Source organism: Onychomys torridus, chromosome 7, assembly GCF_903995425.1.
Source record: "Onychomys torridus chromosome 7, mOncTor1.1, whole genome shotgun sequence".
Classification (NCBI taxonomy): domain Eukaryota; kingdom Metazoa; phylum Chordata; class Mammalia; order Rodentia; family Cricetidae; genus Onychomys; species Onychomys torridus.
The window spans coordinates 29,550,588-29,577,445 of NC_050449.1; the positions used below are offsets into that span (position 1 = coordinate 29,550,588).

Sequence of the window (26,858 nt, forward strand, 5' to 3'; positions counted from 1 at the left end):
CTCGGCTACTGGAGGGTCCTTTGGACAAAGTTAGTGGAGGAGGGCTCTCCATTGGATATCGTCCCATCTGGCCCTTCCTGCTTCTACTCTCTCCTCTTTCCTCCCATCCACAGGGGACAGAAAAAGACCCCCACCCTAGCAAACCATACTGCCACCACCTATCAGTGTCCTAGCCAGTGTGTTCGGCTGCACACTGGTGAGCAGGTGAGGCTCCTGGGTGCTCTGCGGTGCAATTGAGGCCAGGCCTGTGATGGCAATGCAAGCTTGGAGAAGACTGTGGTACAATCTGAACGCCCTTTCTTCCAAAGCTGACTGACCTCCAAAGGGGCCAGGAAAGCTCCATATGCCCCAGCCTCTTTTAAGAAAGAGCCTCAAGTTTGATCCTCCATGACTTCAGTGTCCATAAGGATCACCAAAGACCCTTGTTCAGACCTTTCCCACTCCTGAATTCCCTTGGAATCCTGGTTCTCTCTGGTCATTCCAATAAGAGTTTGTTTGGGGGCCATATTCTAACTGCTTTCCACCTTGGTCTTTGTTTCAAACGTCCCTGGGATAGCCCTCCTCAAGAGGTCCCCACTCCCTCAATGGGACAGACCTGCCTGAAGATGTGGTGGGGATTTACTCAGTGGCTCCTTAAGCTTCCCGGTTTTGATTAAGAGTTCGGCCCTGTCACTGCCTTCCTCAGGTCAGGTTTTCCAGAGATGGGCACTGTGAGGAAACAGTCTGCACACAAGTGATCATCATTCACAGTTGCAGAGCAGCTCCCAGAAGCTCTCAAAGCTCTCCCAGACTGGATCAAGGATTGTTCTCCCAGGCGAGAAACTGCGCCTCAGGGAAACAAAAGGCCTAGACCAGCATCCCCCTGCCTGAGCTCTTTGTTCCACCTCCCTGGCCCCATAAGGTTTCATCTCTGCCAGGCACATGTGGATGAATCCTGGGCAGGCAAACGAGGGAAGCCCCAGCCTGGCCTTGGCAGGCTCCCGGCAGCTGCTGTGGGGCTCTGGTGACAGGGTCAGCAGCTGGGACACTGCTCATGCTCGGAGATGAAATATTTAAGGGCGTGTCGGGTTATCTTCAGATCTACACAGCCAAACACAAGGGGTGCATGATTCCGAGTACGACAGGAGACGGGCCGCAGAGGACCATTTAGCAGCTCGGCATAGGCTGAGGCCCGGAGGGGGAGCTTGGGAGCCTCACCCTCCTCCAACCTGGGAGCCTGCTCTGATGGGCAGGAAAGACATGGGAGAGGTGCTTTCTGTGAAATAGGTGGTTTGGGGGATGGGGCCAGGCAGAGGGTGCTTTAGAAGACAGACCAGGACACTATAGGGAGGAGTAGCCATTTTCCTCCCCCCCCCCACTGTGAGATGGGGCTAAATTGAGAAAGGGTCTGCAATTCATTGTAGGGTTGAGAGGGGGAGATGGGGAAGACTTGGACCAGGTATGTTTCCTGATTTAGGCATTGACTGCAAACCGACAGAACACATCTGCCAAGTGATGCAGTAGGATGTTTACCTTCAGAGCCCCTGTCCTCAGAAAACCCTCCCCTGCTCCCTCGCACCCCTCCATGAGGCCACTAGAGAATGCTCTGAGGCTGTGCAGGAACTAAAACAGGACACCACCTTGTCTTCAAGGTGTAGAAGACTCACCATCCCAGCCCGACCGCTTAAGCCTCCTTGTTCCTTACTATCTCAGTTAATCAGCCAAGTATGTACTGAAATTCCAGATTATTCCAGGCGCTTTACTGATAACCTCACGGAGAGACTCAGAGAGGCAAAGGCATGGACAGAGGTTGCATAGCTTGATTAACATTTAAAATTAATTCCACGTTTCCAGCTCCAGACCAACACTCTTTGCCCAGTCTTCTGGTCCCAAATGCCAGCAGAACGTCATCTGTCCACCTGGTTAAAAACCAGGCTTCTCAGAACAGGGCCTCAGGATTCAATCTGAACAGACCCAAATTTGTTTTGGGGTCACCTCTAAAATCCATCCACTCCTCTCTCTGCATCTGCCAAGGCCTTGGCCTGGCATTGTGCCTGGGTTTGTGTGGGTGAGGTGTTTATTCAAGCCTAGAGGTCAGATGGAGGATTGACTGGTTATAGAGGCCCCATCAGGAAAGGACGCTTGAGCTGGCATCTCCTACATCAGCCATTCTCCTAAGAAAACTGGATTTGAACAAGGAGAGGCTGGCAGGCTCTGCCCACAGGCCCCCTTGATGCCTTGAGGCTCCACATTCCTGGCCTTGGCTGTGTTTCGTGGTGAAGAAGTCCCTCTTCCCTACCCCAAGGAGTCTGAGGGCCTCTCCCAGTCTTGTAGACTGCCTCTAGGCTAAGTTTCCACAGGAGTAGATCCCTTCCTGCTACCCCTAACTGGAAGCCAAATGGTCACTGGAAAGGGCTCCTGGTCCAGGTATGAGACAGATATAGTGGCTGTTATGGACTCTTAAGGTTATTAAGGCCAATTTCCTTCCCAAGCAACCAAGACCCTCCACTTGCTATGCTGTGACATCTCAGCCCACGAAAGTGTCTAGGCCAGTTCCCCAAGGAGGGCAGCCTTCCCTGTGTTCCAGGAATAGGAGAGCTTCCTAATTTACTCTGTATTTGCCTGAGATAGATTTTTAATTAAATAAAGTAAGAGCTTGATTAGAACCTGCGGAAGATGTGAGGGCAGAATCAGATGGTATTCCGGCAAAATCGCAAAGCAAACACTCTGGCTGGGACACAGGGGAGCCCCAGGAGGTCTTCCATCAAAGCACCAAGTGAGGAGGGCAAATATGAGAGATTATATGGCCAGCAGATGTGCACTGTTAAAATATGCATCTGCCAGCAGTGCGCTCAAAGAAGCTGGGGGCCAGCTCTCCAAGCCTGTCTGGCTCGGGGAGGGTATGGGGACCAGCCCAGCAGCCAAGCCTAGAGTCACAGACACATTAATTAGTGTTGTATTTCCAGCACTCAGAAGCAATCAGACAAGAAGCAACTCTGAGCAGAGCTTTTGCTACCCTGGGAGGCAGAGGAGGCAGGAGCCAGGGTGGGGAAATGAATTGAGCCGATGAAGCCAAGCACCCCAGACAAGGACGCTATAATCCTGGTTGTGGTCAGCTTGAGTTCCCTCAACAATCCAGCCAGCTGCCAAGGGCTATGTTTGACTTAACTCATGTCAAAACAGAGATCTTTCCAGATACAAATCAACTCAGAAAGTCTTGCTATTGAGGAAAGGGCCTCAGACTTAAAGTCAGCTGTGCAACCCTGACACCATTACTCCACCTCTCTGGGTCCCAGTTTCTTGGCGGTGACTAAAGAAAGGATGTCTAAGAATTGTTCGGTTCCCAAAAGGCCTTATTTCCAGCGAGGAGTCCAATACGCCACATCAACTATTTTAGGAAAATGGGCCATTCCCCACTGGAGCCAAGCTCCTAGTGATGCCTGAGGCTGAGCAGGTAACTGATCGTGATGGCTCAGACGGCAGCCCACCTTGAAGTTGGGCACAGCACCTCACAAAGTCTCACCAGGCCTTGGGCCAGGCTTCCCTACGTACCCAGTTTCCACACACTTGCAGCCATCTCTGCAGCAGCTCAGCTTACATGGACATTACAACCCCCCCCCCCCCCCGCCACACACACACACACACACACACACACACACACACACACACGTCAAGATCTGAGGAGGAGTAGGAAGAACTCTCCATGGGGAAACGGAGTACCATCTGACAAAAAGGTGTGCAATGCTCCATCCATTTTAAAGCAATACACACAGGTATGCATGAGAGCACCCACCCTCTTACCACATGCACGAGCTCAGAGTCTGTAGAGCACCATTGCACTTGAGCTTTCCAAATGCCAAAAAGACTCAGGTAGTAAAGACTGGGAGGAGCCAAAGAGGAAGTAGAGGCCACAAATTTGATCAAGAAATGTTTCCTGAATGCCTTTCATTTCTAGATGTTCAAGGTTCCTCAGTAAGTGGAAGATAAAGCCATCCCCGGCCTGGTGAAGCTTGCATTTAGCAAGGTATAAGGCAGCTGGCAAATGACAATCAGATTGAGCAAGTAAACTGTGTCCTTAGAATGTCCCGTGGTAATAAATGCCATGGAAAAGGAAGATTAGAGCTGGGGAAGGAGAGTCAGAAGGGGGAAGAAAGGTTGGATGCCAGACCAGTTACTAAAAGGGCTTTGCTCTGGGTGGATGGAGAATCACAAAAGGGAAAAGAGGGTTGGATGCCAGACTGGTTACTAAAAGGGCTTTGCGCCACTGTTCTTCCCATGTCCTCTTCCTCCCGGCCCAGTCTAATATTGACTCTGCAGTCTTTGAGGATACCATTATTAATCAGATGTCCTAACTGAACATGAATTATTTAGGATGGAAGCTAAGTCAGTTCAGATAAAGAGGGCATCTTTTATGATGATGCCAACCAAGCCCCTGACACAGAGAGGGCACACAGATACACTCCTTAGTCTGTTCTCCCACGAATGGGCAGCAACTCTGTGTTAGTCACTGCTCTCGCTGTGACAAAGTCACAGACAGACTCGACTTAACTTAAGGAGGATTTGTGTTAGCCTAGGGCTCAAGGGGATAAGACACAGCAGCTGAGACCAGTTCTGCCCAAGGCGTAAGTGTCACCGGCCAACTTTCCTCATACCCCACTGTCAGTCAGAAGCAGAGAGATGGATGAATGCTGGTGCTCAGCTCTCTTTTTCCTTTTATTCCTTTTATTGTCTGGTCCCCTATCCCATGGATGGTGCCACCCCATTCAGGCTGGGTCTTTCCTCCTCGGTTGATCCTGTCTGGAAATGCTCTCACATACATGCCCAGAGGTGTGAAGCAGTCACATTGGCAATGAGGATTAGCCAGCACAGGCTCCCAATTCTCTACTCCCAAACTATAGATGGGTACAGAGAGGAGCTGTGCATGACTTGAGCATTTCAATCACGGATGTAGAGCTGATATGGTGCTTAAGAGCGAGGGCTTCTAGATGATTCTGAGTCTAGGTACCTGTTGGGACCAATCCACCCTGAGCAACTTGGCATAAAACGGAGAGTATGCAGAGGCAGCTGAAGCATTTTGGAGATGTGGAGGAGAATTTGTCTCTGTAGAACAGAACCCAGAATCCCTGCCATGGCCCACAAGGTCCCTGAAATATGCCATCTTCCTTCTCTCCAGCATAACCACACCACCCATTAGCCCCGACCACCTGTTCCACTCACGGTGCCTCTGAGCCTGCCTCCAGCTCTGCCTCCCTCCAGCCCTGCCTCTGAGCCTGCCTCCAGCCCTGCCTCCCTCCAGCCCTGCCTCCAGCCCTCCCTCCAGCCCTCCCTCCAGCCCTGCCTCCAGCCCTTCTTGTTACTTCCCTTGGCTAACTCCTGCCCATCTAACAAGATATGCTTCAGGCATCACTTCCTCTAGGAAGACTTTCCCAAAGGTCACACAGCCTGACTATTGTTCTTTCTGCCATCTGTGGGCTCCGTGACATGTTGTGTTGAGAGTGACTATTTTCTGTCTGCTTCTCCCATGGAGTCTGTCGTGAGCATCTAGCAATCTTCATACCTGGCCTGGGAGTACACACTGGGTGCTCAATGAATGTCCACCATGGCAATTAAAGCAACAGGGCGCCGGGCAGTGGTGGCTCCCACCTTTAATTCCAGCACTCAGGAGGCAGAGCCAGGAGGATCTCTGTGAGTTTGAGGCCAGCCTGGTCTCCAAAACGAGATCCAGGAAAGGCGCAAAGCTACACAGAGAAACCCTGTCTCAAAAAACTAAAATAAATAAATAAAAATAAAGCAACAGGGCTTGGGGACAACTAGAGGAGGCATACTGCAAGTGGACAGTAGTGCTAAGCACACATGAGGATTATATAGTGCGGCATGGTGTTATATGGTATGGTAGTGCGTTGTGGTGGTTGGTGTATAGTGTACATGATATGGTGTTGTGTGGCGTAGTATTGAGTAATAGTATGTGGTGTGGTGTTATATGTGATATATGATGTTGTGCAGTGTGGTGTTGAGCAATATTATATGGTGTGGTATTGTGTGTTGTATGGTGTGATATTCTGTGACATGGTATTGTGTTGTATGGTATTGTGCAATACAGTGTTTTGTGGTATAGTGTTGTGTGTTGTGATGTTGTAACATGATAGAGTATTATATTGTGTGATGTGTTTTGTGGTGTAGTGGTGTGTGGTGGTGTTGTATAGCGTAGCATTATGTGGTATGGTAGTGTGTAGTATGATGGTGTATGGTTTTGTATGGTGTGTCAGATGGTATTGTGCTATATGGGATAGTAGTATGGTATGGTGTCACATGGTTGTATAATGTGATGTGGTGGTACCTAATGCTCTGTTATGTAGTCTGGTGTGGTGTGGCATGGCATGGGGGTGGCATTGTGTTATGTGGTATGTTGGATATTACTTAGAGAGGCACTACATAGCCGCTGTTGGTTTAGAGTGCAAACTCTGGAAGCCAGATTGCCTGCACTTAGAACTTGGCTGTACTCCTTTACCAGTGGAGTAACCTGACCACATTACTCAACGTCCTGTGCCTGCATATAAAGTGGGAGACATAACCACAGAGCCTTCATGGTGACAAGAATGATTCAATGAAACAGCATATGCAAGCATGTCTCAAAATAGTGCCTGATACACAGCAAGACATAAAAGCATATGGCTGTCATTATATTCGCTGGTTCTATCACTGCTATTAACATTCAGGGCCCAGAATCACCAGCCAGCAGCCATCCCTCCCAAAGCACCTGCTTCTGGCCTCGGGAACCTTGTACACACAGACAGCAGGCAGGAAGCTGGATGCCCGGAGGCCCCTCCCAGGCACATGCAGGGAAGACACGCAGAATTGATTCCTTATCTCCTTATTAAGCCTGTTTAGCCTGGGCCGAGGCCTGGTCTTAGGTGCTGTATCTCATTTGGGCTGTGTGTCTGTTTCCTGCCACATTCATTACCCTCAATCACCCCCAAATAGGAGCAGCAAACAAGCCAGAGATGAGAGAGGAGAGTGAGAAAAACATCCTTATCTTCCAAAGTTCCATATGGGAGCCAGGCTCAGCCAGGCTCAGCCAAGGCTCTACCCATCTCCCATCTCCGTCCACGCCACAGGACACCGGGTCCTTCCCTCTCCTACTGGGCCCTTCTGGGTGTTCCAACCACACTCAGTGTCACCTCCTTCTATCTCTTTAGCCACTACACACACCCTTCTTTCCTAGCCTAAGTCATCTTACCTATCCCTCAGGGGACAAAGGGAACACAACAAAAACGATGGAGTTACCAAACTGACTGAAAGTCTCAGGCTTTGGGGGGGGGGGGTGATCTCAGAGATCTCCAGTTGAGTTCCATGCCACCCTGAGTGTCTGCACCACAGTGCATGGGGGCCAAGGGAGATGAGGGCTCCTGGGTTCAACGGAGCTGATCTGCTGAGTTGGGTCACTAGAGACTCCTTCACTCTGTGACAGAATCTGAACTGGCCCTTTCCGGTTCTGCTCAGAATCACAGCTGCCTGTCTCCCACATACAGTCATGGTTGGTTGGCTGGTCTCCATCTGGCCACTGGGAACTGTAGAAGCCTGTCAGAACCCTACAGCATCTCGGGGCCCAAGGAGTCAGAGTTTTGTCCTGGACGGTCAACTAGAGGTTCCAGAAAGCCCTTCCTGGCAGGCCCTGCCCCTCACTTCCAAGGTGCCCTACCACATCCACTTTCCATCCCATTGTGCTTGCTCATGGCTGCTTTCCTTTCTCTTGCTCCATCACTCGAGCTTGGACACTGCCCTAACTATATGGAGCAGGTTTTTCTGGGAGATCGGTTCACAGGCCAGGGAAACCACACACAGCTGTCCACTTCTCGCAATAATAAACAGCTGAGCCCTGCAACCCGAGAAGACTGACTTCCAAGACACTTACATTTTCACAAGGTGATCAGGATGTTTGTAAACGTTCATATAAAAGAATAACTTTCCATATGTAATTATGTCAGGAAAGGTTGAGAGATCATCCAGGTGACAGCTTCAGTGGTGGAGATGAGAAGGAAGGGTGAAGGTCACATACCTTCCCCAGAAGAGCAGCCTCCGCTCCAACCCAGAGGACCACTTTTCATACCCTCTGAGCTCTTTCTCCCACACAGTCACTAGGATACTGGAGATAACCCATTTCACAGATGGGTCAACTGAAGCCAGCAAGGAAAAGAAATACAGCCAGCCTCTGCCTCTCAGAGTTCTCTCTCCACAAAAGTATCTGAAATTATTGCATCTGTATACAGGGTTTTTTTTCCCTTGTTCTTATTCCCTAAATAATACAATGTAATGGGTGTCCACATGGAGTTTACATTGTGTCCAGCATCATGACTGGTCTACAGAGGATATACAGGACACAGAGGATGTATATGGGATATTTATGATTATCATGTCATTTCATATAATGGGCATGAGCACCCATGGACTTTGCTATCCATGAGTCTTTTGTCAAACATATTCCCAACTAGTCTATTCTTTTTGGCGTTGCTGAATTATCTTCTTAATCTCATCTTCAAATTGCTCATTGCTAGTATATAGAAATACAGTTGGCTTTGTATAGATGGAGCCACATGTCAATAAACTCCTTCATCTGCGAGAAGTGCATTTAACATGCCTGAGCTGCCAAACATCCTCACTTAGCCACATGGTGCGTCGCAGAGCAACAGAGGCTTACCTTCATTACCACGAGGCTGCTTAGAGACTGTGGCTCACTGCCCAGCCTCATAAGGGTGTGGGACCACACCCAGGACAAGACAGCAACTCAAAATGCAGTTTGCCCTAGATGCATGTTGCTTTCACACCTTCATAAAGCGACAAAAATATCATTAGTTGAATCATCATACTGTAAGCCTGGGACCATCTGTAAATGGATCTTGGACCCCATAACCTTGCTAACTATTTTTTATTTCTGATCTAATTGGTTTTTTTCTGAATTCTATACAATTTCTGCATACAGAATCATTTTGTCTGCACATAAAGACTGTGTAATTCTTTCCCATTCTGCAGCCTTTTGTCCTTACTGTACCTTTTGTATGAGGCACAACTTCCAGTCCAAAGCTGAACATAAGTAGTGAGGGCACACTCTAGCTCGGTTTCCAAGATTAGAGGAAAGCGTCTCACCACACTATACAATGCCAGCTGAATGCTTTCCATCAACGCTGTGAATCAGTCTGAAGTACCCATATGTTCCTACTTGGTTGAGATGGTTTCTTACTTAATTTTTAACTGACATACAAAGCTGTGCGTGTTCATGGGGTACAATGTGACACTTGAAAACATGCATCTGGGACTGGAGAGATGGCTCAGAGGTTAAAAAGCACCGACTGCTCTTCCAGAGGTCCTGAGTTCAATTCCCGGCAACTATATAGTGGCTCACAACCATCTGTAATGAGATCTGGCGCCCTCTTCTGTATACATAATAAATAAATAAATCTTTTTAAAAAAGAAAGAAAGAAAACAAATGCTAATGAGGAAGTGTAGAAAGAAGAACCTTTATTATTTTAAAAAAATGCATCTGTTATGCAGCGATCAAACCAAGATAATTAGCCTATCCACCACCTCAGATATTCAGAATGTCTTGGTCAGAATGGTGGTGAGACTCCTTGGTATCCCCTGGTCTAGCTTTCTTAAAATGCACATGATGGCATTGCTAACCATCGTCACTGTACCACGTAACATGATACCAGAAGTTATCTGTCCTGTCAAATTATACTTTGCACTAACCGACTACTCTGTTGAGAGTCTTTATCTTAAATAGTGTCAGATCTTGTGACATGCTTTTCTGCTTTCTTAACATGATCATATGGAGTTCATTCCTTATTCTTTTAATATGTTCTATTAATTGGATTTCAGCTACCCAACACCCTTAAATTCTTAGGATTCAAGCATCCTATTGGGTCACTGAGTGTGTTGTTTATGTTGCCACAGGAAGTTTGCTGATGCTTTGTTAAGTGGTTTTTGTCTACACTCATGATGAACAACATCCCCCAGTTCCCTTTTCTTGTAATATCCTCGCCTGTCTTTAGGATTCAGATACTTACTGGTCTTGTAGAATGAGTTGCAAGGATTCCCTTTTCTATTTCCTGGAATGTTCTGTGGAGTATTCTAGTTGCTAGAATTCATCAGTAACGTGATCTAAATCCAGGGCTGTCTTTATGGGAAGGCTTTCATTAATAATTCAATTTCTCCATTTGATCTGGTTAACCCAGACTACTCTACGGAACTGTGGATCCACAGAAAGTTAGCTGTGGATCTTGGAGCCAGATCCCCCCTTCAAAAAAGCCAAGTTGCAGAAGGGTTCTTAACAGAGGAGCAACAGAGTCTGACACACTTTAAAAGACCCCCCTACTGGGTTGGGGCCAGACTGTAGGGGACAAGTGAAGGAGACCTATGGAGAGGCTGCTACCATCACAGAGATCAGGATGGCAGTGGAGGTGGAGAGCTGATATTCACATAAAGGACCTCAAATGTTGCCCAAGTTTCTGCCATGGGCCTTTAAGCTCCATAAAGTGGGATGCAAAATTCAGAATGTTTGCAAGCATCTCAGGGACAGGCTCCACATTTTCACCCCCTAAAATTTAAGAATGATTGTTTCAGAGTCTACGATTGGTCTAGATTCTAGACCAATATGCTGGTCAGTCCAGGCTGCTGTAACAAACACCAGGCTGTGAGTGGCTTAATTATTTTTTTCTGCACAGTTCTGAAGTTGGTCTTCATACTAAGAACAGAGCCCCAGCAGGGTCTGTTGTTGGTTTTGCTCTTTTGGGGGGCCTGCCACCCAGCTCCCAAATAAATCACATAGAGGCTTATTCTTAATTATAAATGCCTAGCCTTAGCTTGGCTTGTTTCCAGCCAACTTTCCTTAACTCAAATTATCCCATCTACCTTTTGCCTCTGGGCTTTTCCTGTTCTTTTACTCCTATAAATCTTACTCTTACTCCATGGCATGCTGTGTAGCTGGGTGGCTGACCCTGAGGTCACCATCCTTCTCTAGCTCCTTCCCTTCTCCTCCCAGATTTCTCCTTCTATTTATCCTCTCTGCCTGCCAGCCCCACCTATCCTTTCTCCTGCCTCACTATTAGCCGGTCAGTTCTTTATTAGACCATAAGGTGTTTTTACACAGGCACAGTAACACAGCCTCACAGAGTTAAACAAATGCCACACAAACAAAAGTAACGCATCTTAAAATAATACTCTACAACAAGGGTCAGGTTGACTGAGCACTTGCTTTTGGGCCCCATTCATCCTTCCTGGGGGCATGCCCACAGACAGGGATTCCCTCTTCTTTTATTAGGGACACTAATGCCATTGGGAGAGTACTACTCTTATGACATCATCTAACTCAAATTTCTTGCCAAATGCCTTATTTATAAATATTATTTCACTGAGGGTTGGAATTTCAGCATCTATGGTCATACCATCCTGAATAAGCCAGATCTCATTTGATCTCAAAAGCTAAGCAGGGTTGGGCCTCATTAGTACTTGAATGGAAGAATTATATCATATGAGTTGGAGTTCAAGGGATCCATAGACATTCCGCCCTCAGCAGGCCACCTCTGCATTTTGGGGAAAGTGTGACTTGGAAAGGTTGAGTTACTGTCCCCACCTCCACCTAGCTAAGTAGATATAAAGCCAGATCTGCTCAAGAACTGTGTGCACTGTTGTGGAAAAATGCCTCATGGGATGCACAATCAGAACCCCTCTACCTAAACCAGCGGTTCTCAACCTGTGGATCGAAACCCCAACTGTTTACATTATGATTAGTAACAGTAGCAAATTACAGTTATGAAGTAGCAATAAAAATAATTGTGTTGTTGGGGGAGGGGTCGCCACAACATGAAGAACTGGGGTCACAACATTAGAAAGGTAGAAAACACTGGCCTAGACCACTTGGGTGCAGAGACAGCACATGCACCAACCTGGCTCCTCTTCCAGCTTCTAGCGCCCACCTGCCTCCCCAGCCAGGATCCCACCTCAGTGTGCCTGTCACCCGTACAGCTGCTGTCATCCTTTTCCATTGCCTCTGGTCCATCCAGGAGCCACTGGCACCAAACCCCACCCTCTCCCAGAAGATCTAAGAGCAGGCCTGTCACCAGCCCAGCTCCCTTTGCGCTCAATGGCTTAGCAAAGCAGGCGCTTATCTGCCTATGAGAATGAGAGCCCTTGGTTATTATCTATGTGGCAATCTTATCTAAACAGATTCAGGTGGCAAGAACAAGGGAAGAAAAATAATTAAAGGGGAAGCAGGTGAAATGTTGACATTATTATTACTTAAGTGCTACAAAGCTTTTAGTTCATGTGTTTATACTGGTGACACCAATTCGGTGGGGAGGGGAGGGATCAGCTGGGACGATTATCTAAGCTGCACACAATCTCACCCCACTGCCTCACTGCCTATAAATCTTATTAAACAGCTTCCATTGGCAAGACAGAAAAATAATTAAGGCAAAGGTGAGTGAATTGTTGACGTTATTACTGTAATGCAACGGCCTGTTTGGCTTGCACGCCAATGAAATGCAAGGGAAGGAAATCAGTTTGCAAGATTACCTCTCTGAGGTGCGAAAGGGAGCGTCAGGAAGCAGAGCAGAGAACAGTGACAGGCCAGGAACATTTCCGACCCTGTGCCGTCTCTTAGGAGCCTTTAAGCCCACAATTTACCTTTTGACTGTGTTCTATTTTCTCACAAATCCTTTATTTCCCACTTACTTAGTGACTAGAAACACCACACCAAAAAGGGAAAAAGGGAGACTGATTCTCCAGGCGCTGGTCTTAAAAATCCATAACAGAAAACAGTTCTCCGGGGGAGAAGGTTTTAACACTCACTGGGAACCAGGGCTTAATTGAATTACTTTCCCTCCAAGGTGTGCTCACCTAGAGGCAATGACTCCTTCTGACTGAACACATCTCAGCCTGCCAGGGGGCAAGAAGCGGGTCATCAAGACAGCCCCAGGCTCACATTGAACATTCTAGGATTCTGTCTCTCCCTTAGACATGCAGGTCGAGGATCAGGCATATCCTATACTGGGCAGCAGCGGTTTGCAACCAAGTCACCCATCCATGGCCTCACTTTCAAGAGTGAGTGGGGACTGTTTGAAATGGCTGACCCCAGCTTCATGAGCCGCAGCTGGCAACTAGCAGGCCCGAGAGCAAACTCAAAGACGGGGCTGCTTAGCTCCTGGAGTGCCATTGGGGTTTTTTTACAATTATTGCCAACATTAAAGATTCTGGAACTTTTGTATGAAAATTCGGATCTCTGGTATCTCTTGCAAAGCCTTGGCAGAGGCTGCCAAGTTTGCCTGTTTGGCAGCCATCATGTAATGTCTGCTCCCTTTAACAGAATGTGACCTTCTAGTCCCCTCCCACCCCTTACTGTAGTTCATCTCTCAATAAGATGCATACATGTCACCAAGTTAAGGTGGCACCCTGACCTCATCCACCCCAAATGAGAACCACCCTTCAGAGGGGTTACACTGTGGGTGAGGGACAAACTGAGAACAGAGAAGGAAAAAGAAATGAGAGGTGGCAGAAACAAGTGGTGCCCTCTTGTGCCAGGGAGGGGGCAAGGGCAGGCTTTAAAGAGGTGGTAGGTGAGGTATGAACACGACCGGAATTTGGACAAATTAATCAAATTGTCACAGGTGAGTAGGCACAAGTGTCTTCCCACTAACAGCTGCTCTAGTTTAAAGAGCCCAGCATTTGGAACTGAACTTCCTGAATCCATGTAACATACATGTAAGAAGGATTCAGAAGTGGGTCCCACCTGCTTCATGTGAGCCTTCACCTTCCCCAAAGGAGGAAGAGTGATTTGTGGACCATGCATAGAGATATGAACAAGGACACATCTGGAAATGTACCTACAGATCTGCCTATCTGTTCCGGTCACCCTCACACCCGACAACAAGCCTGCTAAGACCCACCTGGCTCCTCCACCAATGCAAAGATAAAGGAAAGCCATGAGCTTTAGGACCATACCCAGCCATCCATGGGCCAGAGCCTGGCTAGCACCACAGTGTGACCAGCAAGCCGTCATCTGCAGTCTCTGCAGTTCCCCAGGGAAGAGTCCACAGGGAAGAGACCAGTAGGGGAGGCTCCTGCTGAGACCCAGTAGTAGCTTTGTGCTAGAAACGCCCTGCCCTGGACACCAGCGCATGGTCAGGAAGTAAGACCCAGAGGAAAAGGCAGATCTGAGAAAGTTAAAAGATATTTCCAGGCTGGGGATTTAGCTCAGTGGTAGAGCGCTTGCCTACCAGCGCAAGGCCCTGGGTTCAGTCCTCGGCTCCAACAAAAAAAAAAAAAAAGATATTTCCCTCAAAGGTAGCAGATGCCAGAAGGAACAGGTTGTGAGTTGAGGTCTGTGTGCAAATTCAAACAGATACGCGCATGCGCAGAATTGGCCACAATCAGCCCACAGGTTCTAAATGAGGTAAAGTTATATACCTACACACCTGACATAGCCCAGAAGGGGTGTTCCCTGATAGTCTTACATTCTGGTTAAAGGAGCACATGAGATCAACACCACCAGAGAGGAGAAAAAAAAATTAGAACGAAGGAAAAACGTAGCCTGTGCATTTTGTTTTCAAACAAAGCAAAGTGAGTCATTGGTCTAACTGGTGCCCATGCTCCCCTGTCACCAAAAAGACATGGAGTCCTTTCACTCTGCTAGAGCAGTGAGTTGTCCAAGGGCTACCAGCTGAGCTGCACTGTCCACTGTGGTAGCCACGGGCCACAAATAGCTCTTTAAATATAATTGTGAATTAACTCAAATTAAGCTTAAAATGTAGCCCCTCCATTGCACCAGCCTTGTTTAGTGCTGAAAGGCCCAGATGGCTTTTGGCAAGACCGGATTAGGTGGGATTTAAGGGTTCCTGAGTCCTCCAGTGAAATCCTATTTAATCATACCACAGCAAGCCAATAGCTTCAATGATGACATGGGCTTGGGAGCCGGGCCTGAGGAGACCGAGGTGGCCCAAAGCTTTTGCACCAATGCCAGAATGCAGTTGGTGGATAGCAGCTTCTCACTGACCAGTGTTTCATCAGTTATTCTCTGGGGCTTTGTGAAATGCCTACCGTGTGCATTGTATCAGATGAGATGGAGAGATGCACAGGGAGTCAAACACCCTCTGTGCCCTTAGGAGCTTTCTTCCTGAGGGGAGGGAGAAGCCATGTAACCACGTGATGTCACAAAATGCTACGGAAGCATCATTTCTGCTAAGGAAAGCTGGGAAGCCTTGGGGAGGTAGCGGCTTATGAACCCTCCCTGGATGGGATGAGAAGGGCTTAATGGCTAGAGGATAAAAAACATTTCATAGTGACATGAACAAAGGCCCAGCTAGCAAACACCACTGTGTTTGAGGGTGTTTGGCCAAGAGACATGAGGAAGTTCAGTGGATGTCAGGACTGATGGAGAATCAGAGGGAAGGGCCTTGAGCCATGCTAAGGACTCTGAACCATGCAGAGACAGTGGGGAGCTGTGGCTGTTGTCTAAAGGAAGCCTCGTTCTGGAGACCAAGTCTTCTCCAGAAGGGTCTGTCCAGGGAGCAGGGCCTGGATATGAAGGCAGGAAGTATTGGCTAATTAGATCCTGGTCTGCAGAAGTAGGACAGCCCCAAGTTTGCAAATGCTTGCTAGAGGCCAAAGACAGAGGCAGTCCTGGAGCAAAAGGCACTAAACAGTGGGGAAGAGTCCTCCCTTCCGTGTTTGTCCGGGAGTCCACAGCAATGCTTTTAACCTGGTTGAGTCCAGCAGTGATTACAGAGGAAAGTGCCTCATGCTGTGCTGTGTGTGCACTGTGCAGTTTCTTTGATGTTCTAAAAGTTTCCAAGCCTCTGTGTCCTGAGCCCCTGTACAGCGGCATTGGTGGAGGGACTCAGTGGCCTCTGTAGAGGAGAAGACCTCACTCCAGGCATAGAGAGAGAGAAAGCATGTCTGGTGGGGCCTGAAAACCTGGATACTCACCTTACCAGATCTGTTCCCTGAGCCTCTCCTCTGGGTCTGTCTCCTTCGCCTGCCAGAAGGTCGGGGAAGAAATATGAGGTGGCACTATCCTCACAGGCCCCTTGCTCCATGGCACTCAGCATGCCCCGGAGACCATTAGCACCTCTCAGGGAATATTTAACTGAAAACATTTTCTAGTCAGGATCTGTTATAATTACTAATTAGATCTGATTATAATTATCTTTCTCTGCCATCCCTTACCTGACACACGGGGTAGCGTGATGCCTGGCAACAATTAGCAGCGAGTCTTTCCTGATACACTGGATGATTAGAAACACAATTGCAGGGTCGGGGGGAAGAGCTTGGCTTATTAAAGGGAGGCTGCTGTTTACTGAGGAATGTTGTGAGAAAATTAGATTAAATTAATGAGGAGAAACTTGGAGAGACTGCTGATGACATCATTGGGGGTTGAAGCTCAATACCCCTTTATGGTCTCCTTCTGTAACCCACCTCAGGCTCTCTAGGTATGATGGCACCATCATTCAGCTAGCCCAGTCTAGAGCAGTACCATACAGTGGACCACATAAGTAAACTTATTCACTGTGTGACATTGGACAAGCAGCTTACACACTCTGAGCCTTAGCTTCTGTGTTTGTGTGTGAAGGAAGACAGTATGAACTAGATGTCATAGCCAGTTGTCTACAGGGTCTCTGGGAGGGTGGGGAAAGTGCTCTGGATATAAAATACACAAGTTGCCTACAAGCTTGCTGGGGGCAGAGGCCACATCTAGGCATTTTGCAGTCTCTGGGTTCAGTTCCAAGACTGACAGAATGGTAAACTGAAGGGAGAATTACAGTAAACCCCCACTCCAGGACATTAAGGGGTTTCTCCCTCTCCAAGGGTAGCGGAAACAGAAGAAAACCAAGTCAAGATGAGCCATGCCCCAGCAAGGACACCCCCTGTGCATGCCAGTGAGGCTTCACCAGTAAATTAAACAAGGGACTTTTCCATTAGTGTTCACTGTAAACAGGGAAAGCCAGAAGCCTGCTGGCATCCAGGGAAAGTCAGCTCACCTCCATAACCCTGAGTATCTCTGTCCATAAAGACTTGTGCGTAGACTCTCTGAGCAATCGGCTGAGAAGTGAAGGATAGAGCTGGCCACTTTGCGTTGTCACGGTGGCTACTGTCCTGACAGATATGAGAGAGCCAAATTATTTGCTTCCACCCCCAGATTTCCAGAAAGGTCTGTCTTTGGCTTGTATACTGGTGGCTGGCACACAGAAAACCGGTCCCTCTGCCATTTCAATGAGAAGGAAGACACACATGTATGCATGCACACACAAGGAGCTTACCAGAAAGAGAGAGGCAGGAGAGAAACAGGCAGACAACAGGACGGCAGGCAGACTGACTGACTGACTGACTGACTGACTGACTGACTCTGAGACTGTTGGTTTAGTCTAACTATGAAGTATCCTTGCTGTCACATGCAAAAGGGGCCAGGGTCATCCCAAAACCCATTTTCCTTGTCTGTTTGGTGCCTATGCCAGAAGACATCACAATCACAGTGGGGGTGGCTGGGCAGAGTCTGGACCATGCTGAATAGTGTCTCCAACACGTGGCTTTGGGGTTTGTCTTAGTTACTTTTCTATGGCTGTGATAAACACCTGACCAAGGAAACTCATGAATGAAAGAAAGCATTTCATTTGAGACTCACAGTTTCAGAGACCATCATGGTGGGGAGCATGCGGATAGGCAGGAAGGCATGGGACTGGAGCAATAGCTGTGAGCTCACATCTTGGACTCAACCATGAGGCAGAGAAAATTAACTGGAAATGAATGACATGGACTTGTGAAACCTCAAAGCCCTCCCTTCAACGATGCATCTCCTCCAACAAGGCCACACCTCCTAATCCTTCCCAAACAGCTCTACCAACTGGGGACCAAGTATTCAAATATATGAGCCTATGGAGACCCCTCATTCAAATCATCACAGGGTACCTGAGTCTTGCTTGGCTGCTTAGGACTCCAAAGATCATGTACAATTCCCACTTACAAACTGCACAGGGCTTGAGCAGTTGTCTGTGATGCTTCTGAACCAGTGTTTTCTCTCAAATGTGAACAAGTCCTTCATTGAAGGACAAGGTCATGCAGAGCAGAGTAGGGTTTTACCTCAGTCTTTCTCCCATCACCCCTCTGAGTATGACCATCCCAGCTCTGCCCTTTCTAACATACAATCTGCCTTGGTGACTTCCAGTCCACAGCATTTTGTCACCAGAAAACAAACATGGACATCTGTGAGCCCCATGCCTCATCCTTGCCCTCTCAATGACTGGAGTCTTGGGGAAGGCAGAAACAAAGCAAAGATGGCCGGCACCCCAACCTCTACTAGGCCCTGGGATCCCGGAGTTAACTAGCCAGGAGCCAGTTAACATGCAAAGGCCCCACACTCAACTATGGTCTTGGCTGGTCAGACCAGCACCACCATATTGCCTCCCAGGTTCTCAGGAACAAACTTACAGACATGATGCACTCAGAATCATGGATCCCCAAAACATCGGACCTGCGGAGCCTTGAGGACCAGACAGTATAGAAGCAGAGCACCTCCCTTCCCCCGGGAGTGATGTGTCTACCTCAATACCTGCTGCCCACACCTGCAACCTCAGCACCCCAACTGCTGCACTAGCCTGGCAGCCTCTTCTCTGGATGTTTACACCTAATTCAGATTCTTCCACACCTAATCCCACCTACCAGCACCACAGGGACCCTTCTGGCCTCAGCCTGCCTCTCCCAGCCTCCCTGGCCTCGAGAAGAGCATATACATGCTACTCCCTGTCACACTTACTTAAGTGGTTACACACTTACTCTGGGAATCTGTCCCCCAGCTGGACAGTGTCCTCTGTAATCAAGGACCATGATTCTTTGTCCTCTATATTTCCAAGGCCCAGTGTCGCCTAGCCAACTATAGTCCCCAGTGAGGATTACTGAACAAATGAATGAATCATCTCTTTGGTCACCTACAGACTAAGGGAACCTTAGCCTCAACAGCAATACCCTGTGTGCTCTGGACTCTAAAGCTGGCCCCTTGTGTGGAAAACTCCAGTAAATCTTGGGAAAAGAACTAAAAGGCTCAGCCAGGAAGAATATCCATCACCTGCACCAGCTGCACCTGCCCCACCCCACCCCAGCCTCACACAGTCTTTCTAAGCCTCAGTTTTATCATCTGAAAAGGATGAGCATAATGATAGCTGCCCATCCGAAAGGGTTGCTATGAAACAGGTGAGGGCTGAGCATGAACATGTGAACACACTTTATGAACTGGAAAATTCTGAAAAGAAATTAGAGGCTGTTACCTTGGCACCGTGTGGGGCAATGGCTTATAGGTGATGACAGTGTCTATTTATCACTGCCTTGCTTTCCTCCATGTTGGTAATCTGGAACTTACCATAGGGAGTAGCCATACCTGGGTAACTGGAAATGCCATAAAGCAGGGCTTGGTCCAGTTTGGCTTGGTTTGGTTTACTTGGCTTGATTCAGTTTGGTTTCACTCAGATCAGTTCATAGAGCCAGTGATCCGGCACAGTTGTGGAAATCTCAGCAGCTAGGCAAGGCGCTGTTTCTTTCTTGGACCCAGCGTTCCTAACTGTACATTAAAGATGGGTATTCCTGCCTGCCTCCTGTTAGAAATGAACAGAGCCACCCTGAGCTCTAACAAAACCAGGCTGGAGAACCCCCAAGTGGGAGTCGCCATGCTCCCTGATTAATGTCCTTTATGATAATCAGCCTTCATTGGAAAGTAATCAAGAGCAGTGACAGTCCCATGGCTGACAACTGGAACAGTGTCCAGCTCAGGGAGACTGCAGATCTCCACAGCCACCTCCCAACCAACTGCCCAAGCGGGGACAATGAGTACATATCATTTTGACTGCCAGGACCACCCTGGAGGACTGGATGCCGATGCTTGGCCAGGAGGCCTACGCTCCAACCAGGCTGAACATGGGCTGAACATCTCCCTGTACCACACTGTGAGCCTCCAAGGTGTTAACAGCCTCCTTCTGGGACTGCCAGGTGAAAGCCATCAGAAGCCTTCAGTGATAACTGGATGCCCATCAGAGACTGTGGGACATAGTGTGAGATGTGACCGTTCCTAAGGGACTGAATTCTAGACACCCACATGCTCACAGTTAGGAAAAGGCACTACCCTGAAATTAGTAGCTAAGGTGCCTGTATTAAACACCTTCAGTATGCCATTGCCCCTCAGCACAAGGAAGGCAACAGTGAGTAGAAGAGAGTGTCCTCACAGCTGCACCCAATATGAGGAGACAGAGGGAAGCCACCAAGTGCTATGAGGGCCATGACCCCAAACCCAGAAAAACAAGGAGGTGAGAGGGTACCACAGGGTGCCAGTTCAGATGGATAATTGGATATGACCTTTCTGAGTAACATGACCAAACACCTGAGGAAGCTGAAGGTGAGGCAAGCATACATTTGGAGAAAGAATGATCCAGAAAGGCACTCCACAGTATACAGGCCCTGGGGTCTAATTGTTCCTGCGGCTTTTCAGCCACAGCAAGGAGGCCTGTGTAAGACGGGCCACCCACAGGGCTCTGACAGGCCACAAGTGGTCTCTGAGCTCTCCTTATAGTCCTCATGTCATAGCAACAGGGGTCTAGTCCCCAACAGTGTCACTAAGGACACAAGGTCACTTGGTGTGTCATACTGTCAGCATGATGCCACTGTCCCAGTGTAAGCCAGACGGACCCCAGGAGAATTCAGAGCTTCCTCAAGAGGTGGCTCACACACACATGCACCCTCCCACGGTCTGTACCCGCTAACCCACACTGGCAGTGATCATGCTAACCCGCATGGACACTGCTCACATATCCACCCTTACAGTGGTCACTTGATCCACGCACCATGGCCATGCTTATCCACATGCACTGGTCCTGTGTGCCTGCACACATACACACACACACACACACACACACACACACACACACACACACACGGATTGTAGTCCACCATGGTTCATAGCAATGTGGGGTAGAGAGGACTGTGCCTTGTCAGAGAGAGAAGCCTATGGATGAATAGTCAGAGCTTTGTGTAGAAGCAACGCCTGGGCCTCAAAGATGAGCTTTCATGGAGTCTACCAGAGAGAGCAAAGGCCCTGGAAGTGAGACACAGAGAAGGTTCAATGTGGAGAGGCGTCAAGGGGATGAGTACTTAATACCTCCTGGAATTGGTTCAGAACATAACCTGTCTGGGCGTGGGCCTATAGAAGCCTTTGCTCAGAGGGCTTCATCTCTTCTTTGCCTTCCCAGCCTAATAGAGACCTGATGGATGAGCTGGGAGCCAGCATCTATGTAGGGAGCCCATCTTTCTTCCCTCAACCCCCACAACCCAGCATAGCGCTCACCTCTCCAGGGCAACTCTAGGCCCTCCCTATTACCCAAACTCCTGTATCTCCAGTGTCCCAACTCTACCACATCCCTGCACATGCCCCAAGGGGCCAAAGTGCCTGAGAAGGTTCTTGCATATTCCCTTCTGTTGGAACATAACTGATGTTAGAGCAACACACCATTCTCAGGCACAAAATGCACAGGGCCAAAAACAAACACCACCCATCCACCAGGATGGTCACTGTTAATGCAAATCTTTAAAAATCAGAATGAGTGCAAAAACCCTCCAGTGAACAATACATCCAACATTTAAATAGCGTGAGGGTCACTTGAGGCTGAGCTGAGCCCTAACAGAGCCTGAGGCAAAAGGAAAACCTTGTGCACCATATTTTCACAGACTTTTTAATGGGTAATTTTTTTCCAGAACATTAAAGCAGTGTTAAGAACATTGAAACAGTTAAAGCCGATGTATTAAGATGAACAAACTTATTTTAAGCTTAAATATTTTGTTTACAGAAAAAACTGAATGAATTAGTTTGGCTTTCCAGACTGATATGGTTGCAAAACCCATGTGGTTATCTAACCCCGTTCCCAAAGTCTGGTTGTTTCACCCACCCAGATGCCCAGCTTCAGCACCTACACCAGCTCCAGCTTCCTGTTGTTGTTTAATTGTGCTGTTCTTTTGCTTGTGGTTTCTTTTTTTTTGGGGGGGGGTACAGTTTTTAAAGCTTACATTAGGACATTTATCTGCATTCAATAGGTTTGGAGCATGCCCTTAAATTTTGTCTGAGACAAATGCTTCATTGGCTTCCTTGATCTAAGCCTCAAGTAGGAGCAGAAATGTTGGGCCCCTGCCCACAGCCTGAACCAGAAAAGGATCCTAAGGGTGAGGCTGTCTTGGCTGGCAGCTGACTGACAGTCACTGTGTTTGTACAAGTGGGGCATTGGAGGCTATGTGCACAGGGGCTGTGGGAACCGTGTGGGCCTGTGGTTTGGGCTCCAACTCCAATTCCCACTGTGTGTGTGTGTTGAACAAATCCCTGCATCCTCTGGGTCATGGGAGATGCTAAAGCCCACACAAGGACAAATGTCTGTCACCCTTGCTGGTTGGTTATGCAAACCACAGTATTGGGAAGTCCCTCTTTGTGTCTGACTTCATTCCTGCACTCACATATCCTGGTCAGTCTTCACTGGAAGGCCAGTGTCACTGTCTTACATGGAGGTCTCTGTCCAGTCTTCTAGGTGACCTCTCCAGCAAGGGTGATGGAGAAGGTCAGGGGAGCTCCAGGAAGGCAGGGAAGAAGCCAGTCTCTCCTGCTAGCCCACCAGAGAGCTACCAGAATGGTGATAGCCTGCCACTGACAGGCACTGAGGCACAAGTCACTAGCAGGGAAACCCTATCTGAAGGCTGGTAATTGAAGTTTGAAGGGGAGCCAAGGTAACTGTGGGGTTAAGAGGAGCCTTTTCCACATAGCTGCCTGGCAGACCTACCCACAGCCTCCGCCTACACCCTCCACCCACCTCTACCCCTTCCTGCTCTACAAACAGAGACAACTTGCCAAGTTCAGAGGCTGACCCGGAGCAGGCCAGCAACTCTAGAAAAGCCAATGAGCACCTACAAGCAGACAGGAGCTAAGAGGGTTCTGAGGAGCCACCAGTTCCAAGCCCCTGCCTCAGAGTGGTGTTACTGTGTAACATCTAACTTGTCCCCAGTAAGCAAAGGTAAACGTAAGTTCTGGGAGAGAAAGATGGAGGCTGGACCTCTCCCCCTCCTGCTGTCTTTCCAACAGTACTGACTACGGTCTAACTTGCCTTTCTAAGCCACGTCCTGAGTTCATCTCCCTCTGCTATCATGACAAGGAGGCTCTACAGAGAACATCGTCTCTCTATAAAGGCCAGTTACCAGAGGTCCATCTCTAAGTTATTCATGCATTGTATGAGATGTGAGGGAGGAAACTGAGGCATGCATGGACTGGGGGCAGGGCAGACTTTCTGCTCAATGAAGGCAAATAAGAAAAAAAAAAAAAATCTGGATTCTGAACTCATCCTTTCAAACCTAAAAATCTAGGCCATGGGACCACCTGTGAGATGACAATTTGCTGTGTGGCTTTGGATACGTCACTCAACTTCTCTGGGCTAGTTCCCTAATCTGCCAAAGAGGAGAAATACATAGAACTGCATTAATCCTGAGAGGCTTCCATGCTAACAGCCCGCCAGACCCTCTCTGTGAGACACCTGTAGGCAGGTGCCCTTTGTTGCCCTTACCTCAAAAGGCCTGATGAGAATGCGTTGTGGGAGGGTCAAAGACCAGCCCTGAGGGGAGCAGGGAGTCATAGCAGGCTTCAGCCAAAGCTTCTGGTTCTTAGCTCACTCTTGGCATGCCCAGCAGGAAGTGAAGTGAGATGCTCCCACTTGGCCCCCACATCTCATGCAACCCTGCAAAACTCCACGTTTATGTGGGTGCACACATTCCTTCGGATGGCACTTCCTGTCATGCCCACTTTGCAGGCACAGACACTAAAATTCCCAGAAATGACTGTCCACAGCCAAGACGCTCCAGCTCTGAGCCTCAGGTCCATCCTTGGGACTCAATTTCAGGATAATCGAAGGTTCCCCCTCTCTCTACTGTAAGATGGACACAGACAGACACAGAATCCACAGTTCTACTCACTCTCCAGGGGACAGCTGTCAATCCACCAGGGCAGGTGGCCTGTGGATTCTGAAGCATCTGCACATCTCTCTTGTTTTATATATGTGATCACTTCCTCCCGACCCTGGGCTCAGGCAGAACTGAAGGCCTACTCTGGCTTTGTGTAGCCTCTTGGACCCCAGGATAACCACCTGGGGAAAGCCTTAGAAGGCATAACCATTGCCTGGGAGGGAGGAGGGAAGAGAGGAGGGATGGGCACTAACCATGTCCCACTAGGCATTTACATATGCCATCTCCTAGAACCTGCCCATCAGTCCTTCCCAGTCAGCAGTCCATCCTCCAGCTTCTTTCAGCACAGCCAGTCTCAGATCCACCTAGCCATGACCACACAGCCAGGAACAGTCTGACACTCCAATCAGTTTTGTGTCAAGACCAAAGGCACTCTCGACACTCCCGGAAGAACAGCCTGACTTCCGGGGACTGAAAGCCCTGGTAGAGAACAGGCTGGCTGGTCTGTTCACAGCTACCTGTCTCATGGACAGGCCAACGATGGATGCTCCTGCACAGACATCCCTGATCTCCACTCTCTGGGAAGTAGCTGAGGAATGCAAATTAAAGATGGAAGTCTGAACCAGGTTCAGAAAAGGGAAGTTCTCTCTCTCTCTCTCTCTCTCTCTCTCTCTCTCTCTCTCTCTCTCTCTCTCTCTCACACACACACACACACACACACACACACACACACACACACATTTCTAAAGTGAAATGCAAATGATATTTTCAATTGTGTACCAGAGTTGGCGTGCCCATGCCTCCGGCCACAAACACACTAATGTTCATCACAGGAGCTATCAGTGATATTAAGACATATCCAATCCCACCACCCAGCACAGAGTCCCTCACCAGTCCCTCCTCAGAGCAGCTCACAGGCAGTTCTCAAGCAGCACAGTTTCATGTGGACCTAAATGCACAGTCCTTACATCTTGGGCTTGGTGTGGTGACAGTACCATAGATGTGCGATGAATGTATTCTAATGCAGCCTGATCCCAGAGCACACAGAGCAACTCGATGCTATCCAGTCTCTCTTTTATGGAGTGTCCACCACATGCAGAACACTTTCCAGGGCAAGTTGGTGGCTAACCAAAGGGAGAGAGAAGGCCTAAACTCTCTGTCCTAGGGGGAAGCAGCTAAAAGAAGCTGTGAGAAAGAGTTGTTTGGCCTGGCTCAGGGGGCCCAGAGAAGGGTGTAGTTGAATATGGAGAGGTTAAGAACTTATCCACAGTCTCAGAAAAGCCAAGGGACACCATCTATCTTTGTTTCAAACCCACAGCAATTCAAGTGCTTGCAGCCATTTCGAAGTAGCAATACCCTATGGATTCCATGTGCTCACTTCTCAAATTGGACTGGGAGTCCAACATAAAATAGAACTAAGGGAACCTTCTGGAGCAGAACAGGTACTCAGTACCTGGAGCAGAACAGGTACTCAGTACCTAGAGTGTTTCTTGGCTTTGCCTCTCGCAGAGGGTCCTTTCTAGAAGTCTTGCTTCTCCTCCCCAGTTGCCCTGCATGAAGGAGCCTCTTCCTGGCCCCACCTCCCACCCCCAACCCTGCCCCATTCTGACACTTATTCAGCGCACAGTTGCCAAGCACCTGCTCAGTATAGACTTCAACAGGGGCAGGAAGTACAAACAGGAACAGGAAAGGTGCCCTCTTGGAAGCTTACATATATGTCATTGGTGACTCCCATACAGTTGTGAGACAGAGGGAGCCCCCCTACATCTGTGCCCATGGCTAGGGCACCATGGTTAGCAACAGGATATATATATAGGCCAGACTAGGGCTCAGAGGAGGCATTTGAACAAAACCTGACAGTCACATAGGTGTTCACAGGTCAGAACAGGGAAGAAGAGCCCTTCCCAGAAGAAAAGACTGCCGAGCTTGATTCCAGGGCCTAGGAAGCATGGCTGCAATCTGTAAGAGACAGCCCTGTGAATCCCCCCCTTGTCGGGTAAGATTGCACACGTTCACTGTGCTGTGGAGCCTTGGATGCCATAAGCAGGGTCATGGCATGGGGGAGGAGCGTTGGAGGCTGTGGGGAGCAGGTGGGTTAGGAAGAGCCTGCGAAGTGAGGTGTCAGCAGACTGTATCACTTGTGAGTGACAGCCGAGCCTGAGATTATCCAGAACGCCCAACCCCTACTCCCCTGGGCAGATCAAGAGCAGCTCTGTGTGAGCTGGTACCACAAGCCCCTCTTACTTCAATACCTCTCTCGTACCTGCCCCTTACCCAGTCCCCTGCTCCAGAGGCTCTCACTACACTCAACTCCCAGATGAGAACCAGCTTCCACCAAGTCATCAAGAAGGCAGGAGAACCAGGAGGAGACCATCCTCTGGTCACTGTCGTCAATTCCTCAGACTCAGAATTTAAACTAAAAAAACAAACTATGGGCCTGGAGAGATGGCTCAAAGGTTAAGAGCCTAGCTGCTCTTCCAGAGGTCCTGACTTCAATTCCCAGCACCCACATGGTGGCTCAAAACCATCTGTAATGAGATCTGGTGCTCTCTTCCGGCATGCAGTCATATTTGCATGCAGAACACTATACATAATAAGTAAATAAATCTTAAAAAGAAAAAACTTATGTTGGGGCTAGGGATATAGCTTAGTTTGTAAAGCACTTATACCTACCATGCAGGAAGCCCTGGGTTCAGTCATCCACGCCTTATAAATTGGGTGTGGTGTGGTGGTATATGTCCGTAATCAGAGCACTCGAGGGGGAGAAGTGGAAAGTTCAAGGTCATCTCAATAACATAGTGAATTTAAACTCAGCCTGAGCTACATAAAGAATACCAGCTACTCTTATAATTGTGCCCCACTACTCCCCC

At 48.6% G+C, this 26,858-nt stretch overlaps 1 protein-coding gene across 1 annotated transcript in view; it reads left to right on the forward strand.

Moving 5' to 3' along the window:
- Window positions 1-26,858, forward strand: part of Kirrel3 (kirre like nephrin family adhesion molecule 3) — a 166,038-nt gene that overhangs the window by 79,901 nt on the left and 59,279 nt on the right. The window lies entirely within an intron of this gene.